The sequence below is a fragment of the Neovison vison genome, chromosome 3 (genome assembly GCF_020171115.1).
Source record: "Neovison vison isolate M4711 chromosome 3, ASM_NN_V1, whole genome shotgun sequence".
Lineage (NCBI taxonomy): Eukaryota > Metazoa > Chordata > Mammalia > Carnivora > Mustelidae > Neogale > Neogale vison.
Genome location: NC_058093.1, coordinates 72,039,019 through 72,045,424, shown reverse-complemented (window position 1 = coordinate 72,045,424; position 6,406 = coordinate 72,039,019). Strand labels below are relative to the sequence as shown.

The window sequence follows — 6,406 nt, the reverse complement described above, 5'->3', positions numbered from 1 at the left end:
TGATTTCATTTTATAGTCTTTTATCCAGTATTACATTTTATACAGTATTACAAATTTACAGAGCCCCAAATTTTCAATTCAGTAGTAGTGATATGAAAATTAAAGGTTTAAGTCATATTTCTTCCATAGGGAATCTAAAATTGGCATTTGGTAGGGTGGAGGTGAGTTAATGTATTTAGTATAATAACTTCATTTTATTAGGCAATCTCTGGGAGTAAGCATTCACTTGGGAAAATCAGTTCACAGGACACTTTCTTTTTCTTTTTCTTTTTTAAATTTACTTTTTTAAGATTTTATTTATTTATTTGACAGAAAGTGAGATCACAAGTAGGCAGAAAGGCAGGCAGAGAGAGAAGAGGAAGCAGGCTCCCTGCTGAGCAGAGAGCCCGATGCGGGGTCAATCCCAGGACCCTGGGATCATGACCTGAGCCAAAGGCAGAGGCTTTATTTAACCCACTGAGCCACACAGGCACCCACACAGGACACTTTCTTTTTCTGCCTCTCACCCACTGTTTGTCCTTATTGATTATTTTCCTTTATTTATTTAATTTAATTAATTAACATATAATGTATTACTTGTTTCAGAGGTATAGGTCTGTGAGTCATCAGTCTTATATAACACCCGGTGCTCATTATATCACAATCCCTCCTTAAGGTCCATCATCCAATTACCCCATCCCCCACTCCCTGCCGCTCCAGCAACCCTTAGTTTGTTCCCTATGCCTAAGAGTCTCTTATGGTTTGTCTTCCTCTCTGGTTCATCTTGTTTCATTTTTCCCTCCCTTCCCCTATGATCCTCTGTCTTGTTTCTCAAATTCCTCACATCAGTGAGATCATATGATAATTGTCTTCCTCTGATTGACTTGTTTTGCTTAGCAAACAAGAGCACTTGTTTTGCTCTAGTTCCAAGCACGTCGTTGTAAATGGCAAGATTCTTATTGATAATTTGTATATTATAAATAGTACTGATTAAAATTTGTAAGAATCTCACTATATGAAAAAATAAAGACAATATATACAATTAAAGAAATAAAAATCTTGGTCCTTTCTTCACAACAAGGCATATTTTCTAGAATTGCAAGATACAGGCAAAGCAGTGAGAAGGATTTTTGTATAGCCAAAGAATCTGTTGGCATTTTTTAATGGGCTGCTTTCATACCCCAGCTTATTTTGTTCTGCTCACGATAACCCCACAGACATGTTTGAAATCATTACACCCTGCCCAAAACCAAAATAAGAAATAAGTTTTTCATTAAAATGTTTCATTTTTAGAGAAGTTTCTGACTGTTTCCCAAATCTAGGTTGGGTTTTTAATATCCCATTAAGAGAGGCAGCTTAGCCTGGTGAGATAAAAACAGACATTAGGACAATCTGTGTCCCACTGTTATTTCAACAATAACTTTGGATAACTGCCCAAGATTTTTGTGCCACAGTTCTCCATCCATAAAATGCTTTGCCGTAGGTATTCAGTATTTGTTAAATGAATGAATGAAATAATAATAACCAACATTTACTTGGTGCTACCCACACGCTAGGCGCTTGACTCACATTATGGCACTAAAGCTCTATGAAGTGGATACGGTCATTAACTCTAGTTTATGGAGCAGAAAGTTAAGCTTAATTAACTTGCTCAGAATCATACAGCTGGCAATGTGTGAAATTTGAACCCAGACTACCTAAACTCAGTGCCTGTGTTCTTAAGCATGTTACGACTGAGTCTTCCCCCTTGGCTCCAGAAGGAGAAAGTCAGCTGAAGGCAGCGAACAACACGCTGCTCTCCTCTGCCTGGTGATCTTGTGTCTGTGCTTTGTCTCGCTACACCATGTGAGGAAGGAATTCAGCAGGGCTGGGATCTCTCACTGTGTGGTGTCAGTGACTTTGGGCGCAGGAAAACCCTTTTACCATTTGTGCCTTGAAGATTGCGCAACTAGGGTCCCTCTAAATCAGAGACAGAGTAATTGACCTCAAAATATGTCCTGGCCTTTGACCCCTTTGGGGGTAAGTCAGGGGCATCGAGCTAAGTATCACTGCCTTCTCCTCCAAAAATCTAAAAAGAACACCCTTGGAAAGAAATCTGATATCTGGTAGAACAAATAGCCAATAAATGCTTTAGACGCAGATGGCAGTGGTGGAGGTTTGGAAGAAGAGTCCCCACCCCAGTTTATTGAAGCTTCAGAGTATCCTAATTCATATTTAGAAAGTGTACACATGGACAGTGAGGCTGAGTTGATATGACTGTAAAAACCTTCATTTCATTTTGAAAATAGTCAGTGCCACACAGTGACCTGACTATGTAAAGCTTGAGATGAGATTCTGTGTTCTTCCTGATGGTTTAGAAACACATTCCATATTTTGGAAACATACTGAAATCTGATTTATATAGTGAACACATTCTAGGGCATAAACTGAATATTTTATAAAGCTGAAGTTAAGAGACAGGAACTCTAGTGACATCGTGGGTGTCAAGGATGTGCTAAGGCAGAGCTAACCCCGTGGGTCTTCTACAAAACTGGGGATGGCTGCATCCATGAAAGGTCAAGGGGGACTCACAACCTATTAGATCAGGCACGAGCAACCCATATCAGAATGAAACAGGTTTATGGCTTCCCTAATCTACTTAAAAAACATCTCTCTTTTTTTTTTTTTTTAAATGCAAGTTGGCTGAGAGGAAGAGAGCGGAGAGGCTACTCCAATCAACACGGAGAAATGATTAGGCATGGAGCAGAGGCGAGAGCTGGGAAGAAAACAAACAAACAAAAATATGTGATTTCTGAGTGTTTTTTTTTAAACCAGAATCACATATCTGGAAGAGATTCATGCTTCATAAACTCCCAAAAGCACTTATCAAAACACAGAAGACATTTTAAGTGTTCCCTCTGCAAAAAACAAACAAACAAACAAACAAACAAACAAAACCCCTAAACAAACAACTAACACCCTTCCCAGCAACTAGTAAGAGGGCCATACAAGCCTTCAGGCAGCAAAATACTCTGCTAATTCTGGAAGCCTTCCATATGTCACTGTAACACGATGGAATGCTCTTTTAATGGCTCCCTTAATATACCTTGTGGTGTCTGAGTATTGGATGACACGGTGTCTTTCTGGTTTAATTGTGCATTTCCTTGCTTCCTTTGGTTTCTGTCTGTCAAGACAAATATTTCAATGTTGATGCATATAAATATTAAAAAATTGAAGTTAATAATGGAATAATATAGTATGCTTGAAACATTTTTAAAAACTCAATGCAAAGCCTACAACACTTTTTCTAAATTTCAAAAAGCCTAAAACACTTTTTCTAAATTTTCAGTAGGAACCTCTACAACAGTGTTCTGTGTTAATAATTTACTTTCCAAATTAGATTCAGGGAGAGACATTTTAAGGCAGTTATTCAAACCAGGTACAATGCATAATTATTAAAATGGGTGTAAAAAGGGGAGGTAACTAGCTCTGAAGAAATTATGTAAAAAAAAAACAGTAAATTGTATTAAATTGTTAACTTATAAAACTGAGTGCCATAAATGCCCAATGTGCACTTATGATATCTCGGCACAATTACTTGAGTTTACTTCAAGTATTTTTCCTTGTAGAAAATATCTTAATAGCTGTGCTTTAGTCACTTGAAATGTATTTGTATGCTTTTAAGATATTGTGTTTTTGGAATCAAAATCTATTAAGAAACATCTGACTGTCTGATAATATAAGTTATATTAATTAGGAACAACAAAAGAATAAAGTGGCTCAGTATACTAAGACAATATTAGTAATAATGCAGTCAAGAATGAGGAGATACGGAGGTCTTGGTCATAGCTCCGTATAGGTAAAGATCGTCTTACCTTCTTGCTTCACGTTCTCTAAGTTCCATGTGAAATTTAAAGGAAACTACTCTTTTTAAAGAAGTTGAGGAGAGTGAAATATTATGATTAATTTAATATTCTGGGTAACAGAACAATTGTCACACATACAAAACCTTTCATTCTGAATCATACATTTCAAGGAAATCGGATACAATAAGGTGACTTTGATATTAAGACTAAGTCTAACAGTTGTATTGCTTTGTGCTTCCAAAGGAACTTTCGTCCTGTAGTGTCATCGGGCCATTTACAGAAACATAAGTAATTTCTGTCTATGACGACAAAGAATTCTGGTAATTTGGGTCTGGCTGGGTAGAAGCTCCCAGTATTTTCTTCAGTTTTCCTTCGACTTTATATAAATAGCACTCTTAGTGAAATGGTTTTCATAACTTTTCCTAATGGTCTTTTTAAAGCACAATAGAGACTTTTACGTTACATATTTTCTTCAAAACTCAAAGTCACAAACGACTTGCAGTAACTTATGTTCTATTTCTTAATTTACGTCTGATTTCATATGCTACATTATTAACTGTTAGTATAATATAAAATGCAATGTAGAATATAATATATACTACATTATTAAGTCAGAAGTAAATTCGATCTATCCATTGCCTGTCGTCTATACATCAGTAAAATCATTGTAATATTAAATTTATCATCTGCGCTCCAAGTTTAATTTGGAGATCAGTGTGGGGAGCATATTCTTTTGAGCCTTAAAAATTTTGAAACTCTGTAGTACATGTCTTACTCTTCCCAAAAAACAAAAGTGAAATAGTTAACATTTTCCAAGGCTAAGATGGGGAGCAAGAACATTCTGTTCTTTTACCCCAGGTAAGATGATTTATTTTTTAAAGGTATCTTGCAGAGTCAGAATTGCAGTTTTACTCAATTCTCTCTCATTGTCTTTTTTTTTTTTTTTTAAGATTTTATTTACTTATTTGACAGAGAGAGAGGTTACAAGTAGGCAGAGAGATAGGAGGCAGCAGGCTCCCCACGGAGCAGAGAGCCTGATGTGGGGCCCGATCCCAGGACCCCGGGATCATGACCCGAGCCGAAGGGAGAGGCTCCAACCTACTGAGCCATCCAGGCGCCCCTCTCTCATTGTCTTTTTATGGTAATACTGTTTGACTTCCAGCTACGATGATATAGTTATGTCTTAAAAAAATGAAAGTCATAAAAATCATCCACCTTATAAGAACATTATGACTAAAATGAGAGACTCCCTAAAAAGTCCTTTAATGTTTTGGGAAAACATGGATCATGTGAGAAAATGCATTATTATGTTGAGTTTAGGAAAATGTACTTACAGTCTAATTTCCCAGTTGTTCTTTAAAGGGAGTTGACATTTGCCATGTTAGAGCATGTACAAAACAGGTACACGGCTATGGGGAAGTTTATTTTCCCAACTGACTTAATCACACTCGATAGATCCACTTATATTTTATTTACAGGAAGACACAAGACATCAATATTATTTATTTATTTATTTTTAAACTCAGAAGAGTTTAGGTAGGAGAGTTAGGCAGGTAGGTAGGTAGGTAGATAGGTAGAGAGTTAGGTAGAATCCAATAGGTAGAACCCAGTAATCTGGCATTTCTGTGGAATTATGAAGGCAAATTAATATTAAATATTAGAGTTTTGTGCCAGAAGTTGAGATATATTTGGAAACCAAGGACATGCCATCGGTGCGATGAATTGATTACCAGGAAGTCTGACTGATGACAGTCACATCATTCTCATTGATAATGTATCCCAATTTATAAGTGGTTTTCAATAAAGATATTTTATGTTCTCCACTGGGATAGCATTTAGGGTAACTCCTTATCCTCCTAGAGCCTTTCTGGCTTCCAAATGTTTACTTGAGTCTCTATCACAGCAATAGTTCCTTTCTCTTGAGTGCTTACCATGTGCAAAACCTTTTATATGAATCATTCCAATGAAACCTCAGAAAAATCCTTCCAACGTAGGCATTATTACTACTTGTACTTGACCAATAATAAAACCGAGGCTCAGAGAAGTTAAGAAACTCACACAAGCATCTGTTCCTAACATCAGAAATAGAATTAATTCCGGTCTGTAGAACTGTAAACTCTAAGCTCTTTCTACTACACCAGCATCAGACTCCAGATCTGAAATTCGTCAGCAGTGAGGCAGTATTTCTTGTAACAAACTATAGAAATGATCCCTGAAAGTATAGTCTTGGCAGTATTTCTTAAAGATGAAACATCTCTAAATGCTTTGACAAATTGTCCTTAATTCATCACATTAACTAATGGGCCACTTATTTCTTTTGAGGGTTTGTTTTATTCCTGCACATGATTTCAGTTTTATTATTGATCATTCTTTTTCTATTTTTACAGATTGGATTCTAATTTGCACTGTGAAGTTCCAGATCTTTAAAAGTCACTTATGTAGTTAAGAATTTCACATTTCTAGTTTCTTCAGACTTTTGTGGAAGTCTGCACACCATCATGCAAGATCCCCAATTTTATTTTTATACCTTTCCGTAGGCAAAGAACTGAATGCCAGGAAATGCTTCTGTCTGGAAGATACCA

The 6,406-nt window shown here is 36.5% G+C and overlaps 1 pseudogene; it reads right to left on the bottom strand.

Moving 5' to 3' along the window:
* Window positions 1-5,952: 5,952 nt before the first annotated feature.
* LOC122903705 lies at window positions 5,953-6,052 on the bottom strand (annotated as a pseudogene).
* Window positions 6,053-6,406: the final 354 nt, after the last annotated feature.